Consider the following 26138-nt stretch of genomic DNA (forward strand, 5'->3'; position numbering starts at 1 on the left):
CTAAGATCGCCTTATCTTAGGAACTGGTAGAAGAAAGGTGAACAATTCCTCTTTAGATATTCTTGGAGATATTGGAAAGATTCTGTTTTCCATTAAAATAATGACTCGCCTTAGAAAATATTACATGCCAAAACACTTGGAAACCATTTTTTTTTTTTTTTTTTTTTTTTTAATGCGGGATCCTTTGCATTTATTGATTACCACATTACTTGCTCTTGTAAATTTCTATCTCTGGCAGCGTAGCATATTTTCCGCCTTACTTTCGCCTTTTTCTATCATATAGCGGGGGGGGGGGGGGTAATCATTAGCATCCCACATCAGAAACAGTTATGTAATACTTATAATTTTGCGGATAGCATGAAGGAAATCTAGAAAGGATGTTACCCACTAATATAAACGCATTCTTCGATTACTTACAGCAAAAGTTTATCTCCGATATTAGATATAAATCCATTTTATGAAACCTGTCTAGAAAACTAAGAACGAACGAACGAACGAAGCTTTTTTTTTTTCTTGAGCTTACAGACCCATCAGTAAGCAGATAGTGGTGTCATTATGGTAGTGAAATCCGTCCACTACCAAAGAAACAACTGTGCCAGCTGTGGGATTCCAAACCTAGGACTGGAGGGTGGATATCGAAATTGCATTTCTAAACTAGTGAGTCTGATGGTTTAAAATGCCTTTACTTTGATACGTTCCTGCTTTTTTTTTTTTTTTTTTTTGTCCAAACGGCTGTCAGAAAGCTAGAAACCTAGAAGTCGACTAATTTCCTAAGAGCTCTGCAATTTCTTTATGATATCCAACTGAAAATGGCCGACTAGTTAGCATTTAGGTTTTAAGATAACGACTTTTCTATTCATTTCTCTTCCTCCCCCCTCTCCCGAACGAATCGCTCTTCCATTCAGCAAGATAGCAAATAAATGGAAAAAATAACCTTCGTGGCTAATTATACGGACTTTGCAATGAACAGGCTATGGTTCGAATTTCACTGCAACAGATATAATTTATTTTTTTACTAATGCGAATCTCACCCAAGAAACGCTATAAACTTGTCGCATATTTAGTGTCATGGATAAGTGAAGAGTTTAACTTGCATTGGAGACCAAATGTGGGACTTTAAGACAGCTTTAGAGGCTCCAATAAGCAGTCTGAAATCGGAAGAAGAAAATCATCTGCTATCTAAAAGACATTTACAAACATCTATGCCCCAGTAAGATTCGAATCCACCTGTTTGGCTGGAGTGCGGATTCTTTATTACTGGTTAAGCAGGTCGTACGCATTTGTTAGAGAATACTTCGTTTTATACGTGACTTTCTACCACGATGACTTCTCTCCCCTTTGAGATTGCAAAATGATAGCAGAAACTGCTGCACTGGTTAATCCCCCCGCGCGCAATGTTTCAATCAGAAATCCTCTTACATCAATATTGCTTCCATTTGTCACGATGCTACATCGCAATACATTCACCTCATAGTGGTGTCTCGAGATGACTTGGTGAGGGGAAAGGAAGTAGTTTCATTTGTGCAGAAAGATTTCGCCAGAATACTAAGTTTTTTTTTGCATCGCAAAATCGTGTATTGCATGAGTAGAACTTTGGTAAGCAACGCTTGCTGTCCGTAAGTTTAAGGTGATATCGAGTTCTAACTCTTGTTCTGGGCGTTAAACTATGCATACACTTTTGCAGTTCCAGAAGATGCAAGATTATTTTATCCGGGAGAGGATTCTATTTATCACTTCAGTGAAATTTCAAGGGGGGGGGATGAACTCGCTTTCTGTGGAAGCGAACTTTTGAACTATGCTCAGATGTAGTTTAAGCTACACTTGTTACGAATCATTATTTTTGTGTTTCTTCACACAGCAACAATCCCTCATAATTGGTAGATGGTCACTTCAATAGGCTCTAAACGAACTTCTCTTGCGTGTGTGTGTTTTTTTTTTTTTTTTTTTTTTGGGGGGGGGGAGGACGTTCCGGTATTGAGAATACTCGATGTTGCTGTTAGTCAGAAATCAAAACATATTACGCAATATGAGTTCCTATTGCTTGATGAATAGAAAGCAATTTTCAGGTTTGTCCTGAGAAGCGGCTTCAATGAGAGATTAAAATTAAGACATCAGCAGAGGTTGTATAAATAAATCCGAAAGAAACTGTGAGCCGGATGACGCACTTTCTTTGTGACGTAACGTCATTAGACGGAAAACTAATGACGAGTACAGAGTGCGACATCTAAAACGAGTACAGACAGGCAGTAGTCTTGATCCGACTACAAATCTTCATGCTGGATTTAGTTTGGTTAGATTGGAACTACAATGACTATCAAAACGTGTGGTAGGTATTAACTGCATACTGCAACTGGAAGAAATGCTGGCTTCTTTAATTCCTTCGTAATTTTTTATTTTTATTTTATTCATGTTCAATTCTGGATCTGAATGTTACTATGTTCCTTTTATTAGAGTAAAATGTCCACTGAGTACAATTCGTTTTCATTTCATGTATTTATTTTATTTTTAACGAAAACTAAAGCTCATACTCTCATAACACAAGATGGATTCCAGTACGGTTACGAAGGCCGACAGCGATAAACAGTTCAGTGACCATGATAAAGTTTGCTTCCTTTGGGATTTGCAGGTGATCGCATGGATATCTCCCCAGGAAATATATTAAACTTAAAATAACATTATTCCCCAGTAGTTTTTCATGATGACACTTGTTAGTCTTACTGGTAAAGCTACAAAGCGTTAACTTATTATGATCTGCCAAATGCGTGTATTCCCAGTACGATTTGTGTCTTTACGGGAGGTAAAACGTAAGTTTCTATCATTAAAATACTCCTATCTTTATCATCACCTACAGTCAGCGGTAACAGCTTCTTGAAAAGGCTTAGATATTGAAGAATGAATTCACAAGTTCAGGGAACTTGTGCAATGGTATTTCCCAATGGATGAAGTGAGGAGTTCTAACTCGAACCCCTGTAAGACAAAGACATTTGCTCTTGATAAAGCATATACACTTTTATTCGGTATACTTCCAAAATATGACCAGTCGGCCATTGCCCCCACGCATTTCGAAAAAATTTCACGAGGAACATGGTTAGTTTCCATACAGATTTATCTCAAAGCACAGAATTTGCAGCCCCTATTAACTCTGATTTCTGCTTCCCTCGGTAACAGTATTCAGGTGAAGCGTGACCAAGCTGAATCTGAGGGAATTGCTGCTATGATGAATGACCACATCATGAAGCCATATCTTGGCATATAGTAACACAAAAAAAAAAGATTCAACATGTTTGTCATTATTCACGCATTTTACAGAAAAACCAACTACTCAGCGAAAAGAGCGACTGCGTAGTGCACTCGAGAAAGCGACTCGACGTGGATGCGGATCTTAAAAAGGTAATTAGCCAGTCTAATAAGATAGTAATAAAGTTTTCATTCCGTGAAAATCTGCCAGAGAACACAAGCACAATATATTAGGGTAAATCTCAGCTAAAATAATAAAGTACTTCTTTTCACGCTTACTGAATCTTGTACTCGTTTTGATACGGGCCTGAGCAGGAAGATTTATTGAAAAAAAAAAAAAAAATACAGATCCTCGTCGCTCGATTCCAGCTAATGAAATATTACAGGAATATTAGGGTTCACCTTGCTTGGTACGTTTTTGGAGCGTCATATTTTCAATTAATTATGTTCATAAGGTATTACTGTTAATTTTTATTCATGTAAACCAGGTTTTACACCCTATCGCGTTTTCATCTAAATCAGTGGTCGATATAACTGTTAGGGGTCGAATCGGGCTCAGTGGAGTCGATAAAAAAATATAAGACATCATTGTACGGGTAATATTTAATTCGGTTAACTTGGATTACCTCCATCCTGAATGACAACGCAATTAAGAGTGAATCGTGGGAGCAGTGACATGAATAGGACCTGTAAGATGGAGTAAGGTCATGAAAATAGTTACGGAGGCCAATCAAGTAGGCCAAAATGACGTATTTACCAATAAACGGATGTCGGTGGTTCCCGCCCGGCGGCGCGGCGGGAGCGAGAGTGCTACACGTGCGTGGTTGCTTATTTACTTATATTTACACGTATTCGACCCCAGTCTCATTTTTGCGCATCGACATACAAGTGAGCGTTAATGTTCTACAATTCATCAACATACATATTATAATTCAATCGTTATTCATTCACGAACTAAACTTCTCTATGTTGAAGAGTTGAGCAGGATTAGTAGTTTTGTACATCCTATATATACCTATAGGAAGATTGTATTATTGTTATTTTGTTATCTAAATTAAATGTTATATATTATTTATCCCTCCTATCAAATATGTAATGTTAAGAAGGACGTCAAAAACAGAAACGTATCCCTTTGACGTTAAGCCAATATAATAATATATACTATATTATACATACAAGAAACACTGTAACTATAAAATAAACAATCTAAAAACTCACATAAGCGTCTTTTTTGCTCGTCCTATTATAATTACGTAATAGTAAAATAGAGGGGGTCGATAAAAAATTTTTTGTCAAGAAACTCTTGAGGGGGGGTCGACGGTCAAAGAAGTTTGGCGACCCCTGATCTAAATCCTATATATTAGCGGGATTCTCCACCACACTACTACTACTACCAACAGAATTTTGTCTGTAAATTGCGTGTGTTTTGATGACCGATTTGCCTGTATGTTGATTGTCATTTGCTTCTAATATTTAATACAATCGGGTTATATCATTCATCAGTTCACTATTTGAAGATGTGTAATAACGTTTTGTATAGCCAAGATCTAGAACGACTTCCAGATGTAAAGATGTTGGTCGGTAGTTCCATTTAAAAGTGCCTTGTGATCAGGGGCGCGCCAGTAGTGTCCGGCACCTGTGTGCAAAACTTTAGTCGGCGTCCCTATACCCCCCCCCCCAATAAAAAAATCAATTTATAAAAACCTATCAGTGAGTAAAAATGAAATACGAAATATTAATTATAAGTTTATTGAACAAAAAGCAGAAATTACAAAAAAAAAGTATAAAATCAATAAACATACAAGAAGGGTATACAAAAACAACAAAAATAATTTGGAAAAAAATAAAGTAAATAAATAATAGTAACTTACCAGTATATAAAATAGGAGCATATTAAACATTATTGGGTAAAGAAATAGTTAAATAAATATTTAAACAGAAAGAAAAATCACTTAGTGAATTTAACTTTTCTAGTTTTCATTGATGAAAATTCTCGAATAATATCAAGTTGATCCAAAATGTCAGACTCTATTGATATAATGGCAAGATTTGAAAGTCTGTCTTGTACCATTGTAGAGCGCAAGTAGTTTTTAATAATTTTAAGTTTAGAAACGGACCGTTCCGCAGATGTTACAGATACCGGTAATGACAAAAGAATCCGAAGAGAAAAGTTTGGATAAACCGTGATCAAGTCGTTTGAATAAATATACTGAATTATTGACAAAATAAATGGTTAATAGTGTAAAATTTCTTCCCATAAAGCGTCTGCGTCAATGTCTGAATAATTCTCATGTGTTAATTTTTGTCGTAACTTTTTACAACAAGATTGTGGTGGTGTTGGAGGTGGGCGGTAGATGGCGTTGATTCGTAGTAGAGGTAAGGTGTAGAGACTGTTGAGGATGTCCTCCCGTGATGAGCCTTCGGACTCCTTGGAGGTATCAGGAATAATAATAATAAAGTAATAAATATTCTTGTTTTGTGAAGTACTTAACAAATACGAAAACTGAAATGAATTCGTATGTTCTTTTAATAAAGTAAATCTTTCTGCAAAGATTGTAATGTTTAATCTATTATGCAGAGAAAAAAAATTACTTTAAATGAAATTTCAGGATCTACTATATTTTCATTTCCATGTTCGTAATCAAATTGTGTTGTCATTTTAAGTGGCCTTCGTGGTCTACTACTACAAAATACAGATTCTGCGTCAAATTTTGCTGCAATTAATTTTAGCTTTCTACAATTTCTTTGAAAGTTTCGTCAAACCTATAATCATTTAAAAATTGATTTAGATCATTCAATGTATCTAAAGCAAGTTGGAGATTCATAGATGAAGACTGCAGTATTCTGCTGACAAAATTCACTTTATTTAAAATATCATACCAAATCTTTGGCGCCTTTACTATTCTGGCGCCTGTGTGCGTCGCACACATTGCACATATGGCCAGCGCTCCCCTGCTTGTGATTCAATCTCGTCTTTTGACTCTTTTAGCCACTTTCGTGGTCGTAATCTGGTCTAAAAAGTACTAATATATATTCCACTTAAGGACTGGCAATCGGCTAGTAGTGTGTTAATTCTGTCAAATTCTCACTTCCGTGTTCAAGTATTAAACGTTATCCTGCACAAATTTCTTTACTAGGACGTAGAACACTTTTGCAAGAATGTTCTACAAAGCGCGCAGTAGGGCCTGATGTTTTTAGGATGAGTTTGAACATTATATATTATGCTAATACGGTTTTCTCGGAAGCCCTGTGGATTCGTGATGAAATGCTACTACGTTACAGGATTAGCGGCTTTGTTTGTCGATAAGGTCTCAAAGCAGACAAACTGTCTGTGGTCAAAATGTTTTCTGTAAAGTTTTTGCTATGGTAACTGCTTGTATAAGGATGATTCTTACATTCTTAAGGTTAACATTTTGATAACACCTATGTTACGATTGAAGTGATGGAAAAAACAACAAAATAGCGTTCCTGTATGAGTTGGCTGTATATGTTAGTTGATTGTTATTACACCTAGAAACAATTCGTGCGTTCTCTCTTTCATTTTGGGAATTATCACTATCTTCGTTGGCATTAGGCCTAACAATGAAAATGTAGTTAAGCGTATTTTGTTTCAGTGAGCATCCTTTAGAATCTATTTTCAAACATTTACATGCAGTGCTTTTACCATGGGAAGTGACAAGGGGAACTTTTGGGCAAACTATTTGTGAATTTTATCCTTCCATTTGAAAAGGTCCAGTGGAGTCACTATTAAGGCGATTCTATAATATGTACGGACTGATTAAGAAAGATATCTTCATAATAGACTATGCTTTGGTTCTATTCTCATGTTACGGTTTTCTTACAAGATCTGCAATTGACAAAAGAAAGATCTTTTTCACATGAATTTAAGCAATCTTGGTAGACGTTCAGGCAGTATGATAAGTGAGTGAAGTTAGCTGTAGGCTGGGAAGAGGAATCCGTTCCTGTTGGAGTACAAGTGGAATAAACGCTTTATTTAAGATAAATTAGCAGGATTACACTGAGGTGGTAGTTTTACCTCTTGGAATTTTAAGTATAAATGTAATTTAGAGACAGAATACACTTTCTTCGTGGCCTCTTAATAAATCAACCAGCTTTCAACCTTGTATTTAGAGTCGACGTAGAGCAAGAACTAATTATTTACCCTTTCTTTACCAGCCGAAGTATGACTTCGGCTGGTTTTATTACATTGCGCAGTGTAAAAGTTTTTTTTCTTTGCAAAATATCGGCTGTGATAAGGGTGAGAGGGAATGAACTGGCCGAATTTTGGTGCGAACTTTTAATCACAGCCATCAGATTTTCGGAAAAGTACTAGGAATGCTACTTACGTTCACAGAAAATGCATTTCGTCTTCCATCACCTCTTTCAAGAATAGTTTTAGCTGCGATGCTTGAATTTTAACAGTGAGTAGAAATACCGTTTCATTCTGAAGTGTGTCTTCTTTACTATTTTGATTAAATAGTAGAATTCCACCTCTCAAAAATAGTCAACTCGATTATTCAATGTGTAATCCAAGTTCAAGTGGCCCAACTTTTTTTTTATTATTTTCTAAACCCCCCCCCCCCCCCCCAAACTCGAAAACGGTCCTAAGCTGGAATGCAACGTGTTGACCCTGGCGGAGCTTTATTACTAAACGAAAAACGAATAAACACTCTATAAACTACCTTTTTTTATCTTTTGTGGTTGGAAGAAATTCAATTCGAAATAAATTCTGAATTCAAATCACATTTGATGTTCCATTTTTCGACAATTCATAGAATTCTCAAATTTCCTATTACAAGTATATGTACACTGGCGTCCAATACCTAAAAACGAACACTATTTCTGAAGATTACAACTGCAAATTCAGACGAATCAGCTTGTGGCAATTTGCGTAACTAACGATTACGAGTAGAAAGCGGGTACACATTCAAAGTTTCGAATCGCGCACAAAGGGTCACTTGGTAGCACTCAACTGGATAAAAGGTGAACTGTGTTTGAAGGCCTTTTCATGAAAGAATGAAGTTGCAAACATGGACGTTTTGTGATGTTTTGCAATGTCTTCAAGACATCAACTAGATGATTTCATGCGGGGAAGAATTATTTGAAAGCCATTTGAATTTCTGATAATGCCAGAGAGTTTGGAATTTCACATAGCGTTGTATACAGACTCTAGGGGCAGCGTTTCAAACCAATGGAATGTGTTCCAGACATTTGTTAAGAGGTCGCCTTCGCTCTATCAAGCATAAAGACAGATTTTTGGTTATAACAGTAAAATGTAATCGAAACAAAATGGCAGATCAGTTTGCAAGTTGGCTCTATTCACGCACAGGTACACGGATATCTCGACAAACTGTGGCAAAATGTCTGTGACAAGTAGGCCTATATATATGGAATATATGCCCATGCTCTTCATCCACAGCTCATTGCAGAGCATGTTTTCAGTGATGTTGTGTCCATAAAAATTGGACAAGACACCAATGGGCTACATACTCTTTATAGATGAGAGTTGTTTTAGTCTTTCCTCCGATTCCAGAGACGTGAAAGTGGAACTGCTTACCATCGCGAGAATGTTCTTGAAAGGTATAGATACGGTGGTGCTCGGGTATCGTTTTGGGGAGGCATTATGCTTAAATGGACGAACCGAGCTACAAGTGCTGGACAAAGAGACTATGAGTGGTGAACGATATTGCAACGAATTTCTTCACTGTCATGTTCTGTGGGCTAAGTATTCATTTCTATGGATGACAATGCCAAACCACATCATACACGAACAGTGGAAATACTTTTGGAATAATAATTGAATCGAGTGATCAGAACGCATCTCAGATTTCAACTCCATAAAACATGTTTGGGACGCAATAGGAAGACGTACTGCTGCTCGAAATTCCCCTCCAGGAAACAAACTAGGCCTTTTCCTTGCTCTCAAGGAGGAGTGAGCCATTTTGCCTTAACTTCTGAATCACGTGGTGCTAAAGCATGGTACGACGTTGTGAGAGCTGCATCGTTCAGGGCGGACATATTCCATACTGAAATGTCTCTTCGCATAATTTTCTGAAAACACTGTACATAAATTCCTTAACTACGCACTTTGGAAGTTTTTGCCAAAAACGTATTGCAATTTAATTGGTACGAAATTTATAACATTTTTTGTGTAATATAATTTATTAGTATGTTGTCAATAAATTTATGCCGCATTTACATAATAATCTACTCGGAGAATCCTCATTCGTTGTGAAATAGAAGGAATAATAATAATTTAAAAAAAGTATCCGCTAAGTCGAACTGGAAAAATTCTATTTTAAAAACACCAAACCGTTTCATTGGTGTGTGATGGTCACAGGATTAACAATACTTGGAAAGAAACCTGGCTCCAAAGTCAGGGAAAGTGAAGGTAACTTTATTGCAGCTGCCCCCCTCTCTCTCTCTCTCTCTCTCTCTCTCTCTGAGATCGATTTTAGTGATCAACTAGAAAAACTTTTTGTAAGCTTTTTCATTCGGTTCCTAACTTAGTTGATCTCTGTTAAATAAGGAGGGTCACCTCCCCTAAAGTAATGTTATTTTTGAACCCAGAGACATAAGAAAAACTCGAAACACACACAACAGTTAGGATTAAAAACATGATAAGATAACAGTCAGCCATATTCTCATTACTTCCTTGTCTAAAAAAATTATGACAGAAATTCCTTCCCCCGGGCCTGACCAAAGACTGCATAGAGATCGCCGTTAATCGATTATTAAAAGTTATCCATGTACTCACTGTGGGAAAATGATCTGGTTATTCCCGTAACTAAGTTAGGGTTTCTCTTTCTGTCTCATGTGCCACACCCTGACAGTCCAAACGTGGGATGTAATTAGAGTGATATTGTGATAGTTGTTTCGGAGCTAATTCCCCCCCCCCCCCAAAAAAAGCGTAATCTTTACCAGAAGATCTGCATATTAATTAACAAGAAATCTATTGTTCAATATCTTGCCTTGTCGTATTTATATAAAAAAAATACGACGAGATAAGAAATCCTAAGAGTTTCCCCACTCGTGGAAGAAAACATTTCACGAATTTGCTTAAAGCTGTGAAATTAATCCAAATGCATAGTGGCTTATCTGGAATTATAAAATCTTTCATGTATTTCGCAATTTTATATTTATCACCTTTTTTTAAAATAGAATATATTTCATCTAGTTAAAATTAGCATATTACAATTTGCATAGTTTTTTCCCCCTAAATCCATACATTTAAGCTACTTCATTTCTTTCAGAATCTCGTGATCCGTTATACTTCAAAGACAGTTTTTCCAATAATCCATTCGGCGTAAATTACAATTTCTTAATACATGCTAAAGACTAATATCATGTTTTTAATATTTTCGACTACGAACCTCGTGATCTGGTAATTTCCAGTTGTGTTTCACGAAATGAGCGAAAAATCCAACTGGAATAAACAAACTAAAATCTGAGGATGATTCTTTCGAGTTACTTTAGATGAAGCTACATCACTTTAGAAAGTGATGCTGCAAAAGTGAAAATTATTATTTTTTTAATTTCAACTCGAGCTTGAAAATTTCAAAGAATGGCTGAAATCGTTAAATAAAACACGATTTCTTCCATATGTCAAGAGACGCGCGTGCCATTTTAAGTCAGATATTTCTATTACTAACACACAAGCTTGCAAGCATGGATCACACAACACGACATAACTGCTGTGCAAAATAAAGTGTTAAAAGGTTTTGAATTCGGAATAGCAAGACCATATTGCCTGCAAACCGCAAAGATTGGATATGAAAGTGCAAATGAGAGCGACACACAATAAGATTTTTTTGTAAATATTAAAATTTTCCATTATACGAATTAACGAAAAACTAAGAGTTCGAAACTGCCATCATTACTTAGTTTAAACTCATTCTCAAATAAGAAGGTATCGAAATCCTGTTTATGTATATACTTTTGATATTTTTAAACTTCTGCGAAGATAAACACCACTATATTCAGAAAACTTGCTTTGGATACTGGGAAATGCTTGCGCAGATATACCCGTTGATATTTTTATGCCCACAACCATACACAAGAGTTTAATTTCCGGTTCTGAAGTCGTACTAGCGGCAATTTTATCTCGAGAACAACTTTCCGAAGAAGCGAAGGAGATGCGAAATACAGATTACAAAAAAGGTTCTCCAAGCAGTGCTCGAAGTAAAACAATGAAAGACATTGCAGATTGCTGTTGATCACATCTTCACACCAGTACATATGAAGTTTGAGAAAATTTCAAAAAGAAGAAATATAGGAAACCTCCAACCCAAGTTTTTAATATGACGATCTCGCTAGAATTAATAAATATACTCGCGAACGCAAGTAGTAATAACACATTTCCATAGCACACTGTTGAAGAAACCACAGGTGCTCTTCCGTTGGTAAAGACTTGGGTTCGACTCTCATCATAACGCGAGTCATGTTTATGGACTACAGCAACTGAAGACAAGTTAGCTGGTGGCTTGTGAAAATAAAATTATGTCTATTTTTAAAAGAACACGTCAAACTAGCCTAAGAATTAGCAAATCAATACTAACCGTTCTTAGGCTAGTTTGACAACAGAAATAACAATTAACGCACAGAAAATTGCGTTTGTGGATTAATATAAAATACAATATGGTGTGTTCTGGGAACGATGGCGCTGATATGATAACGTTTGAAGAAATGGACTATTCTAGAGACCTATATCCGAAGAAAGAGCACGCACGGATATATTAAATATTTGCTGTTGTTTGTATTTGGTTATTGTTAAAGTCTTCAAAATGCGATGCAGAATATGAAACAAAAGCTGTAACATTAAAGAAGAGAGCATTTATTTGTAATGAGAGAACGTTTTCTGACATTCTCTCATTGCAGATGAATTGTAAAATGATCCTTTTCTGACGCTTAGAAAATAGGAGCATCTCTAATGCAAACTAAATTGAATATCACTGCATGCATTTAAACCAATGAAAGACAACTTAATAGCGGAGGGAAGAAAACTATGCGTGTGACTACTACTCACATACGGGAAAGAGTTAAACATTCTTACTTAAGTTTTGGATGACTTCGTAACAACAACCACCAAAATATTTACATCAGTGTTTTTAGTACAACTAGTTTAATCATTTAACTGGGAAAGAGTAACGTCACGGATTCTCAAAGCAGATTTCAAACTTAAATATTTTTCGGTGATCCACTGACCTTTCCCCTCTCCTCTTTTTTTTTTAATGATTTTTGGGACGGTTCGTACGTGTTACCCACACTGTATGCAAGCCCGTCGAGTTGCCTGATTGGATATTATTATTATTATTATTATTGTAAGGGCACCTCCATGAAGTCCGAAAACTCATCGCTGGAGACCCAGACTATCCACACAAACTACCATACCCCCCTCCTTGAACCCATTAACAAAGTGCTAATAACTGATTTCGGCACCCAATCCGCTCATTCACAAACTCTCCAAGCGAAAATTCTAGTCCTCACTCCCCTACTAACCACACCTTTACTCAACTTCCAGGGATGACCTCTTGTTTTTCCCTCTCTAGCCAAGTGCTGAAAGATTTCCCCTACATCAAACCTATAAAAACCCTTTAGGTAACTTAAATGTTTCTTTCATATCCTCCCCCTCCTTTTTTGCCATCCACCAACTTCTGCAATCCACACACCCTCAATCTATCCTAATAGGCAACATTCAACAGACCGTCTTGGCAGCTCGCCTCCGAGTCTTCACCACTTCCTCATCCCCAAGGAACCCAGAAGACCAGATCCTAGCACAGTAATCTAGATGTGGACGTATCGAGGCCTTATAAAGAGGAATTACTTCCTTAGCTCTACTTGTTATTATGTATTCTTCAATAACCAAGCAACCGTAGCCATGTCCTCTGAACTTGAACTCGGTCCAACACCACCCCTAAATCCCTACCTTCATCTATTTCCTGGAATGCACTTCCATCAATGTAGTACACGGATTGTAATCGATTTATCCCAAAATGCATAACTTTACATTTCTCCACATTAAACTGAAGTCCGCTATCCTTTTTTTTGCCAATGCTGACAGCCTATTTAAATCATCCTTCAAGTTCTCCACATCGCTTTTGTGCCCATGTATGCACTCTCCAACAAATAGGGCGTGAATTCGAATCCTACCTCTAGCAGGTATGTTTCTGAATGCTTTAAGTAGGAGATGAATTTCATCCTACCGCTTATTTGAGGTGACTTGAAGTTAAGGCACTTAAGCACGGTTTTCGAATTGTGTAAAAAAGAATAAAATATTTGTAAGAAAAATCAGACCATCCACAGTACTATAGGTTTACAACCTTTCGTGGGTAAGATGAAAAATTTGTATTAGACCTAGATTAGTATTATTCTTTTCATAATAAAGGAACTACTGCAGTTTAATATATGTAGGGTAGAGCACATGCTTAAATTATTAAACTTCAACTAATTAGAACGAGAGAAGGAAAGAAAAGAGACCAAAATGTACTGCACAGTATGTGAAGATCGTAAATGTACCGGTATGTTACGATAGAAATGAACTGAAAACAACGGTTATGATAGCAAATATAATTATTTCACAGGATGTGCAGTTCAAATTTATGGACCAGAACTACCTCTGAATGATGGCGCTCGTATTTAAATGAAGATGGAGGACGTGTTGGTTAAAGTGAAAACTGATGTGAAAGACCAAGGGAAAAATTGGGATGTTTGGTGAGCAATAAGCCAAACATCATAACAACGAACAAGACGGCTCGTCTGGCCTGGTACAAAGAGCGTGTGAACTGGACAATTGACCCATGGAAAACGGTGTTTTGGAGCGATGAATCAAGGTTCACCTGCTTTCCAGTCTGATGGCAAGGTTTGGATGTGCAGGCAGCCTGGTGAATGCTTGTTACCACAGTGTTGTACCCACAGTAAAGTTTGGTGGTAGAGGAGTGATGGTGTGGGATGCATTCAGCTGGTTTGGAGTGGGACCACTGGTCGTTGTCCATGGTTCCACGAAGGCAGCTCAGTACCATAATATTCTGGATAATCAGGTGCTAGCTACACTGTGGCGTTTTTATGGACCAGGCCCGTGTTACTATCAAGACGACAATGCCCCATGCCACAAAGCTGCATCTGCTATGGAATGGTATGAAGAGATGGGTGTTAAACCACTACCTTGGCCTGTGCAGAGTCCTGACCTCAACCCCACTGAACACCTGTGGGATGAATTGGAGCGGCGATTGTGGTCCAGAGCAACATGTCCTCGATCTGTGGCTGAACTCAGCGCTGCTTTGATGGAGGAATGGAAACAAATTCCACCTGATGTCTGCCGCATATTGGTGAAACCCTGCCTCAAAGGGTGTAGGAGGTGATCAAAGCCAAAGGCAGACATACCCGATATTAGGATTCGCCTGTTGGTATCAACTGCAAATTGCCCGGAGATTACTGGTAGATACTGAGTGTTATGTCTGAGTATTTTATTCTGACGGTTTGTCTACCTTGAAGAATGGAAATACCTAAATTTCTGAAGAAAAATCCATCACCTACCTAAGAGATTGTCAAACTCACCTTCAGTTGAAAAACCCTTATGAAGGTCCTTCACGTACTGGGCGGAATTTGAACCTAGTGTTTCCAACCAAAGGGAACCACCGATACCAACAAAACTATGGAAGCTCTCATGCATAGTTAACTGCAATTATCATGGGAGAGTCATTTTGTTAAAGAGGGAACAGAGGCTTGGAAAGGTAGCCATTTGACTTCTCATTGGTCATGTGCTGTTAGTCCTGGGAGTCGAAAAGCACTTGTAATTTTCGCTTAAGCGATATATGCGGAATTATGGAGGTGGAAATTATGACAAACTTAGGGCACAGCTTAGGAGGATGTGCCAAGGGATAAAACCCTTCTATGGAAAGATGTTAGCAACGCACAGGAAATGGTCAAAGGGTATATGAGGGAAATATTGGACTGGATACCTTTGGTATCCATTAAGCAAATCAGCTGTTGCTTATTGTGGAGAGAATATAAGGTGAAATGCGATAAGGAAATTCAGGAACAGTACAAAGCACGGAAAGAAAGAAAGGTGACCAACGTGGAATAAGGAATGGAAGACAAATTATAAGCGGAAATTAGTTGAGCAGACCGAAATTCTAAGGAAAGAATTCCTTAAGATTTCGCTATGTAGCGAGTAAAAGGAAGAATTATTATGGAAGGATATCTTTAATAAAATATTAAAATTCGTATCGGCGCTTATGTTACTTGAATGTGCAAGACAATTGGCATTAACTTGGACCATACGGTTTCATTAAGTCTCCGCACCATTGGCAAGGTCCTAATAGTGGATGGGAGTAATATAGTTCCGTTATATAAGAATGGATCTGAAGCAGGGGTAAAAAATGACACGTATTAATATTAATCTCGGAAGTGATGATTAAGGTTTTGAAAGAGTTGATGAAATCCAGAATTCAGGAATTGATGAATAGGAACATGGAACTCTATAGAAGACAGCACAGCTGTTAAAGGAGAGAGATCTTATCTTAGAATTTATTCTTCTTTTTTAATGAAGTGATCGTTGGACTGGTCTGCAAAAGTACTTGTCAGGACCGCATGGATTATGTGTAATCCCATGTAAACTAGAGCAAATGGGGATGGATGTAATGTTGGTAAAGGGGATGAAAGAGAGTGTTTGATGGTATTAGATTAGTGTGTGGTGGAGTAGACTCAAAGAGACCAGTGATGTGCTGTTTACTTCTGTTTAATTTTTAAATTAATGATATTGTAAATTCAAATATGGGTTGTGAATTAGGGAGAAAAATAATAAATTAAAGCAGATATAGAAATCTTGCAGGATGACTTGAATAAATTGACATTGTGTGGAAAAGGCTACTGGTCGATGCTTCAATGTGACGAAGTACAAAGTTGGACTGAAAAGCTTCCAATTTATGTATTATATTGATGGGGCTGAGTTACTAGAAAGCCAGGATCACTTAGATGCTGAAAAACACCGACTAGTGGGAATAAGGAAATCATCCCTTTTGATGGGGGAAGATAAGCCCTCATGTAAACAACTGTGCTTAGATTTGGTGGGCTGCATTTCTTGCAGATGTTAACAGTTGTGAGAAGAATCCAAACGCGGGTGATTATGATGGTATGAATATTTCGAATAAGGATAGATTGCAGATTGTTGAGTTACAAAAATGCGTTGATAGACGGAGGAGAGGAGAGGAGATAAGAGAATGCAAGGATATGAGGATTAGATTATTTTCTTGAAGGGTGGTGAACGAGTGGATAAATTGGAGAATGTGATGAATGCTATATCAGTGGCTGAGTTTAAAAAGAGGTGTGATTTATCATATAAATAATGGTAAATATAGTCCTACTACTGGGAAGTCTTCGGACTTCTGGAGGATGTGATTAACAATAATAATTAAATCACGTTCTTTTCTTTATATACTGATACGTAATGATGATAGTTGTTCTCATCGTTTCACAATCAAACTCTACGTTAACTAACCATTTCAATGAACAATTTGTTTTATTTATGCAAATGAAGCTTGCTTGTTTTTCAGGCATGCGCAGATCGTTGCACGTGGCAATCACATGTTGTTTTCGCGGTCTTTCACTTTCTAGAAGAAGCCCTTCCAAAGCGTAAACATCTCTGACATTGAAAGTACAGCATTCTAATTGGGACCAGCCAACAGCTTTACGTTCTTACTCATTCTGTTGCTAGGAGCAGTAGCTGAACAGTTGCGATGGCAACTACCAACAGTTTTTAGCCCATTTTGTGGGCAAGAAAACCCTTTCATTTGAGAGAGGGCGAATCAATTAGATTACAGCTCAATGACGTCAAACGTTTAAGATGTCAGCACAGAATCTCAATACTTCGGACAGAAGGAGAAAAATGCCCCCCCCCAATAACTAATTAATTTATTAGTTATGAAATAACATTCATTAGTACTGTAACCACGGTTTTGTCTCACCCCATCAGCAACTAGCATTTCAGGGTCTTCTTTAGATCTTTCCTTGCAGTTCAAGCCCCCCCCCCCCTCCTTCCCCAACACGTATCTCTTGTTAGCTGCCCTTTTTTTTTGGTCCGCTGAGCTCTTAGGCAGCAGCGCTTTGAAGGTAGCAAGTACTTAAGCCACTAATAATCATGTATTTATTGACCTTGCATTCTCAGAATTTAGGAGAGGGTCTTTCTGAGGGACAAAGAACTTAAAATCGACTCTTTCAATTCGTAAAATCTTTAGTTAAACAGGTAGCGATACTATCCCCCCTCTTTCTGAATTAAAGGCAATTATACAGTTTAAAAACCGGTCTTGGTCGACTTAGCTTGGTTAGCAAAGTGATTAGCGTATCTACATTCCATCCAATAGTGTGGGGTTCGAATCGTGCTTACTGGAGGCTTGAAGTGGCTTGCATACGTGTATGGTCTATAGAGCAGGGATGTGGATTATGTAAGAAATTTTAAAATAATAAAATCGGCATCCACCCACGGTATTAATGCTACAGGTTAACGACCTTTTGTGGGTGGGTATCACAAAAATATAAAATCTTAAATTTGTTACTATAATTAACGTTTCTAAGTGGAAAACTATTTCTATTGCAGTTATGGATATTTAGTATATGATATTTATTTATTTAATTTCAATTTCCGACTTCAAGTCTAAAAAAAAGAGAGAGAGAGAGCCCAACTGGAGTGGGCTCCAATTGTTATTTATTTTTTAGATGCCATTTGAGATTAGACCATTGTTCGATGATATCTTAATGGCTGAATCGATTTGAAATAATCGCATAGTTTTTATAAGTTTAATTTTTAGGAACTTGAAGCAGCAGTCGAGAAAAGAAAACAAGTAGCGGAGTCTGAACACACACTGAAACAATTGATTTCGCGACGTGAATTCACAGGGAAAAAAAATACACATTTATAAATAATTTGCACAAAATTTTGCATTCTACGCGGTTAATTTGACTCATATATTTAGGAATACTAGCTAAAGCATCTTTACGTATATCTCATTCTATAATCAACTATCAACCAATGAATAATAAAATAATTAATTATCCAATGGTGAACACAATAAGCAAGGTGCGTGTCATGTTTTCTCTCCTTTAAGTCTGTCACAGAGGATCCCCCCCTTCCCCCCCAGCTAATAAGTACATCGTACTTGCACTGGACATAACGTTCAACTCGTTCTGATTCGAATCGTTTGCAGTGCCAAGCGACTCATACAAATGAGCATTCAAATCATTGATAAATTTCGCAGTTCCACAATAAATGAAAAGGCGGAGCCTCCGCCTTTATTTATTTTTCATTTCCTTTCTAAAATTCAGTTTTTACTGGTTAAATTTAAGAATGAATTTTAAGAAATAAAATAACGCTGTTTTCTTCATCTTTCAAACAAATTAACAGACGCATGTAAGCGAATATTAGCATCTTGCATGACAAATGTTAAGACAAAGTATTTAAAACATTAAATCAAGCATAGGTAAATTAGTTTAAGAAACAGAACACAAATTTGATAAACTAAATGCTTATTTCATTCTTGTTAATCATGTTTGACATTTGTGTTAAATTTTGAACTGTGTTATTGAAGAGTGCTTTTTGATTATTAATGAAACGCAAAGGAGAAGATTCGACGGGTTTCTTTATCGTCTTCTCCTTTGCGAGAGACTGCTAACAACACAGACAAGTGCATACGGGTATAAGTAGTGGTGTAGCTAGAGCTTTTGCCGCCCCTCTCAATACACACCAAAAAATACTACAAAAAGTCAGACCACGTATAGGGAAATAAATTAAAACGCTATGTTTATTTTTTGAAGTAAAACTTTAATTTCAACAATCTAAAATGTTATTTTTCTGTTAGCAAACTCGTCGATGACATTTTCGAATGTCTATTTCATAGTAATGTAGGTAATTCATAATCAATTTTAATTTAGAAAAACTCCTCTCACAACTAGCAACACTTACAGCAATTGTGCAATTGTGAGGAAAATTCGTAGTAGTATTACAATATTTGGAACTGAGTTCTCGAGACTGTATTTTTGAATTAACTGCAAAAGTCAAAAAAAGGTTCAGTGTCGCCCGGGGGGTCGAGCCGCTCCTCCCTAGCTACGCCTCTGAGTATAAGAATAGATACTTGAAAAAGTGATGACGGATGAAACAATCCAATAAAAGTTCATTTGTTGATAATTTTGACTTGGAAAATATGAGCAACAGAAAGCGCAGAATTAACTACAGGTTTAATAAATGATAGCAGGTATGACATTAATTCAGATATGTAGATGGCAAGTATAACCAATGAACAGCATCACTTTTCATCAAAAATAAATGAGGCGCAAGGCCTTCAAATGCATTTTTTTTATGGCTAGTGCCGGCTTGGTGGTAAACGTATACAACCAATAAGGTATAGGTTCGAATCCTTCTAGCACATGGATGTCTCCCTCTCTTACTAACTTTGCGTGTGGAGGGAGTCGCGATCCCACCCCCCTCTTCTAACAGACGCTCAAACCCTATGCAGTACAAGAGTGACCATACCTCATCCAAGGGATGATAATTCCCCCCCCCCCTCACACAAAAAGTATGGCGAGTAAACAAGGTATAGAATTTACATATTTTATTATTACTTATTTCATTATTTGATACTCCAGATATCAATAGATGTTGATATGTACATAGAACGAAAATACTTTCAAGCCACTACATAATGTACAAAAAAAAAAAGCATCGCATATAGTCAGGCTACAGTGGAAATCGATTCCATCGGTAAAAGCGCCGCAGTCGCCTATCGATACCAAAACAAAAGCGCTTAATCACGTGACTATCGAGACTGCCATGGTCGTGTGATTTAATGAAAATTCTAATAGTTTTTTTTTTTTTTCAATTTATTTTTCCTATACAGAGGTTTGAAAATCTTGATCCGTGTTCTTGAGACCAAACTTGGTACTTTTCTAGCCACTTCACTCCTATTAAATTGGAGTCTCGAGACCAGTGATGAATATCGTCTTAATACAAACTATCAATTAACAGTAGGATTCGAACCTGCGACCTGTTGGTTGGAGATCTGCGACGCTCTACTCTGCCATCCAGGGTGGTGATATTTGTCTTTCAGATTCTCAGAAATTTTTCCCATCCTCCCAGCAAGAACTGAAGATTCCTTGTCCATTCCGAAAACTGAGTACGTGTAATGGTTGCAACCGAAGATGCATAATATCATGATGAAAGATCACCATGTATATTTGCATAACTGGCCACAGTAAAATAAATATTTTTTAACTTATAAATTTAAACATACATTCAACGTTTAGAGAGAACCTTCCAATTTCCTCTTATTTTTTATATGAAACCCACCCTCAAAAGGATTTTAGCGTCTAGTATATCAGTACTGTGTGTATACATGTGTGTGGGGGGGCAGACTATAATTAGCAATTATAGTCCGAAAACTATATTAGCGATCAAACAAGCAACTCTTTCAGGTTCCTTTAGGTCTCGAATAATCAAGGTGGTGGTCTCACACCATACGATGAAATCATCTTCCACCTAATAATATACATTTAATTACAGCCACTAAACTACAAATTCCGTAGGTTTATTTATCAACATTAACTAAATATGCAAAATCGGAGTGTGCATATACGCAAGAAAACTAATACTGAAAAGCAATTATAGCAAGCTTAATTTATAAGTACTGTTAATATCAAAATATTAACAGTAATGAATTAGTCATCCATAAGATCCATTGCGCAAATTATGGATCACTTCATGGCAAATGCTAAGAGGTGCTAAAATGCAAACAATATCTGCTCAACTGATCTGCATTTCATTGGCATCTCTGGCATATTTCTGATGGCCTTCACTTGGAAGAATCTAACTTCATTCAACCATTGACAGTCGTGCAGTATGTAACGCATAAAACAGATGATCATCTCATCAGGACACGCCCTTTATTACTCTGCATAATTAAAATGACGTAAGGTTAATGCATATCACAGAGTCTCCATCCATCCGCGCTGATGAATGTCGCTTCTCTGTCATACATTACAGGCTTGCTTATCGGAGGTGTTTCGGCTAAAATAAAGAATGCAACCGCAAATCCATCGGAAATATTAATATAAGAAATAATAATAGCAACTTTGGCTGATCTACGCTTTTTAATTTTAGATTGGATATAATAAATTAAGTCTAAGGGAGAAAAATTGGTTCCTTATAAAATCAAAAAGTAGGGGGGGGGGCTTATTTCCAGTTTTTTTTTTATGTTTGTTTTTACTAGAAAAAAATTTCCAATAATATATGCACTGAGTGAACAGGGTAGTGAAGTAGAAGTTCAGTGTGAATTTAAAAGTGAAATTCAAATCAGTCATGCTATGCGACTTATTAACTGATTTTCATACATCATAATATATAAATTTAAATATAAAATTTGTGCAATAAATAAAGGCTTTTTCCATAAAAAAAACTCAATAGGGAGAATTCTTATGCATACTTATTGATCATTTCCGTATTCATGAATTTTTACCCTGCACATCAAGATGACTATATATGAGAGGGGGATTGTATTCTGCCGTAATTGTAAAAACAGCATTTTTCTAGCTGTGGAACACATTCCTGTTCAAATAAGCTCTTTACATGATTTTCGGTGCTGTGCTTATACACATTTGACGCAGTACACTATGTACCGTGCAACGGCACAATGTGTATAAGCACAATATTTTCTTCGTGGATTATTCATGCCGTGTAAGCACATTATTAATTGAAATGTTTATTTATATTAACCATATTTAAAATGTTTCAATTATTTAGGCGTGCTGTAGAACACAAGCAATGATCCCAAACCTTAATCCCAATCAGTAGATAAGCTGTCACTAGACACATTTATACAATAAAAGTTTAGAAATAACTACGATTTGTTATGAAAGAAAAAGGATCCACGTATCAATACGAGAACGATTTAACTTGCTACCTGTCGATTTTCGTGTTAAAAACTAAAAGATTAATTGAGAATGTATAAAAAACGAAAAACTACACTCAGTGTATTAAGTATTTCTACAATAAAAATAAAGAATGCATTCACAAAGTGAGTATTTTTTATGCATTCTATTAAATAAAGTAACCGTTTACAATTGTACTGGCATTATGCTAAAATATGAGATTTTACGATGTCAACTGTAAACAGTAGCCGAAACAGATGAACCAAGTATAATCACTTAACTATAAGATTAAACGGCGTAATCTTCCATTGCTCTTCATTAGAAATAAGTGGTAGATTAAATTTTATGCATTACTCTTATAACTAAATAGTTTAGTCCTAAGCATATTCGATTAATACATTTTATATAAATACTTATGACTTTTTTAAAATTTAATGTAGAGAAAAGTTGAATAAATATTCCTAAGATAGGCTGAGCACTGCTACATGAAGTTTGGAAACTACTGTCTTAAATACATGAATGGCTTTATTTGATTGGAAAACATTTCGAATCCTCCCCGAGTGCAAGGACTTATCAGGTGAAGGTTAGGTAGGACTCGTACGGAAATGGTAGTGTGACCGGAAGCTGAGGTTTTTCCTTGGATTAAAAAAAAGTTGGAGAAAACATGCACTAACTGAATATGGAGATAGGATTCACCTCAAGGTGAATCCTATGGAGATCAACACCAAAATCAGGTGTGTAAAGGGCTAACCATCCTATAAGTCACTTAATATTTTGTATGGAATATCACCGACATCACTAACACATTAACAACCAATAATATCTATGAGAACAACGCAGCCATCTCGATGATGTACACATTAACTCCACAGCTTCTTTTAACTTCACAAGTAAAGGTTACCGTAGAGCGTGAACTCTAATACTGAGAACATCACGCCTCTTCACGGCAGTTCTCATCAAGGATATTCAGCAAGAGCACAATAAACTAGTTTAGTTTACTCTATTGGTTGAAGGTCACGGAGGGTTGACGTCATGCGTACGTCATGTAGCAGGCTTTTCTCTGCTCGTATCCAATCCACATGGACACATCCTGACAGGTTCCAAGAGAAGATGTGAAAAACGCTACGACACCATGAGGAAAGAGACTGAGGTCAAAGACAGCTATTTCACCGACAGAAGTGCCGCTTGCACGTGTGCACAGTGAGGGCGGCTGTTATTTGGTGAAATATGGCAATTCGTTACTACTGGCTCTATCACTCGGTAAGAAACACTGCTCAGGTAGGTTCCTCTTGTTTTTGTTAACCCGTGGGAGGAAGCAAAGAATGGGGACAACTACTTGCAGCGTTATCCTCTTTCTAGGTAGAGGATGAATAACGTAGCAAACGGTTTTGATTATCGGGATGAAAAAGTACAAGGAACGTGTTTCGACCACACGGTAATTTACTCAAGAAACTACTCAAATTAACAACTGATTCAATAATCCAAATACACGAAGTTGAATTATGTAGACAATATAATGGTTAGAGAATTCAAAATTAAAAACTTTCCCTAGAGCATTTATGAACCTCACACTGACTAAGTTATTTCCACTTTTCATTACTACTTTTCTCGTAAGCATTTGTCAATTCTAATTAAAAATTTAAACGAAGCTTCAACTGCTAATAGCGTATTGTTGGGAAGAATGGAATCTTTGCAATGGCATGTCATAGATTTCAATCTGAGAGCAGTAGTCGCGTATGCAGGTTCTTAAAAATAGGTTCATAATTCGCTTTTTTTTTTTAAATTTCATTTTAAACTAATTTGTTCCCTAAAATGATTGTAGACGATAGTTCCTGACAGCTGTAAACTAGATGACAAAGTTATGCACGCACAAGAAAGGTTTCCATCAGCGTTTGGTCTACATCTTAAACGATTTTAAAAAGTCGATATTAGCAGTAGTAAGTGGCTTATATCTAAGCGTTACCTCTACAAGAACATTTGTCTAATATATATTTGATCAACTAAAAGACTTCAACTACCCATGAGCTATTTTCATATCGGAGCCCATGAACGAGTGTAAAAGAGCTCATGGGTAGTTGCTGCAGTCGTTAAGTTGATCAAATATATAATTGCAGTTTACTTTCCATATTACAGTGTTGGTATCAGTCGCCTGATGCTAAGCTGACACATCAGTATGGAAAGTGAACTGCAAGTTTTGCAAAACAATACTTAAAACGAAGCGCGCGCGCGCGCACACATTCCAGCACTTAACACGTTTTCACTCAAATTAAAAAGTAGTGTTAAACAGCAATTAATATGCCTGCTTAAATACATTACACAAAAAACAATTTCATCTTGTTCAGTGGGGAATTTATTCGAAAAGAGTATTACAATTAACAAAGAAAGCAGAGCGGTTTTGCTAGTCAGATTCCATGCTTAATTTGGTTGGTGACCGTATTATGCAAATGACTACTGTACTGAATGTACAAAAGTATATCAGGTGTCATTAATGCAGGGGCGAATGCTGGTCTTGAAATTCACGCTTGCTCTTGTTATCATTCAGGGAGTGAGAGGTGTGATTAAAGTCTGATTAGCGGAATAATGAATTACTGACCATTTAAAACTATATATTTAGAAATATATGTACATTTAATCATACAAATACAACATTTATTTTACAAATGATATTCTATCTTTTTCAATTTAGCTACTTGAATACAAATTCTACCCTACGGTTCTTTTTTATGAACTGGTCAATAACATCGTCATAAAAAGTTGGTTGTAACTTATTTTCCCAAGCAACACGCACACTTGTAAAGGCTGGCTGAAGCTCACTGGCTGGAGCTACTTTGACTGCGTATGGCCTGTGTTTAAGCAACAGAGAGACGACGTGAAATGGCTATGCGCGCATGAAATCAGTGCTTCTGCGAGGACCTGAAAGCTCCTACAACCGAGCAAGCCATTTCACGTTAAGTGAAATGGCTTGCTCGGTTGTAGGAGCAAGCATCGACTTTCGATACACAACGCGACGCTCAATTATTGCCGCGCAAGCTTAAGTCTTCTGTCTACAAAAATAAAAGTAAATGGAATGCTTACAAATGCATGCATTTATTAAAAAAAATAATAATAATAAAAAATCAGCTAACGCCTTTTTATTCCCGTATACGGGGAGTAGGCGAGGCCATTTAGCTCTATTAACAAATAAAGATTACGTCTTTCTCAATTAATGAGCTTGCTCAGCAAGCATAGAGAATTCGCCCTTGCATTAATGTCCATCTAATCAAAACTTATTAATGAAATTATTGCGGACCGGCAGAGGAAGCGGGAATAACGCGTAGTGAAAGAAGATTGTGATTACAGAATTGTGCAAGGGCGAAGAGAATATGCCAAAGGAAGCTCATTTGTGGAACTTTTAAAATAGATAATGCACAAAATTTTAACCTCTGCCTCAAGATTTTTCCCAACCACAGTCTTCCAGTGGACTTCAAAAGATAAAGATCAACGATTTAACAGTCAACCAATGTACTGATGAATAGCGTAATACAAACAGCATGCAAACTATAAAAGCCTGGAACATCAGTTTAGTTGTGCAATGTACTGTGATTGCTTGAAAGTTTCGAATCTTCAGCGCGATCGTATCGTTGGAAGGCAGGACAAGTCTGCAAGAAGTCTCCAAAGCGACAACTGTGGCCCAATGGGTGACAAGTGAACACACACACGTGCTGCTGAGACACACGTTAATGTCCAAAAGTAAGCAAAATGGACGACTTCGTGTTACCAAGGAGAAACCGACAACTATTTTGCCAAAATATTTCTGAACTGACAAAGGAGCCCAGGTCTTAAAATAATCAGTCAATATCACAAGATGTTAAAGTCCTATAATAGAGCTAAAATCCCGAGTTACAAGGAAAAAAAAAACTATCCCATTAAAATGCGCTGCATTATTCTATGAAGTATTAAGCACCGGATTTGTTCTGCTTGGAATTTAATGCCAAAGTAACTAAGGCTACGTG

The 26138-nt window shown here is 36.8% G+C and overlaps 1 protein-coding gene across 1 annotated transcript in view; it reads left to right on the forward strand.

Moving 5' to 3' along the window:
• The first annotated feature begins 23266 nt into the window (after positions 1 to 23266).
• LOC150105382 (metabotropic glutamate receptor 3-like) overlaps positions 23267 to 26138 on the forward strand; it is a 144796-nt gene continuing 141924 nt past the window's right edge. The window contains exon 1 of the mRNA XM_090394119.1: positions 23267 to 23406. The gene's annotated coding sequence lies outside the window, so the exon portion shown is untranslated. The remainder of the gene's footprint in view (positions 23407 to 26138) is intronic.

This window comes from Typopeltis vanoorti, chromosome 6 (genome assembly GCF_054136105.1).
Source record: "Typopeltis vanoorti isolate ZY-2024b chromosome 6, IOZ_Tvanoo_1.0, whole genome shotgun sequence".
Taxonomy (NCBI): Eukaryota; Metazoa; Arthropoda; class Arachnida; order Uropygi; family Thelyphonidae; genus Typopeltis; species Typopeltis vanoorti.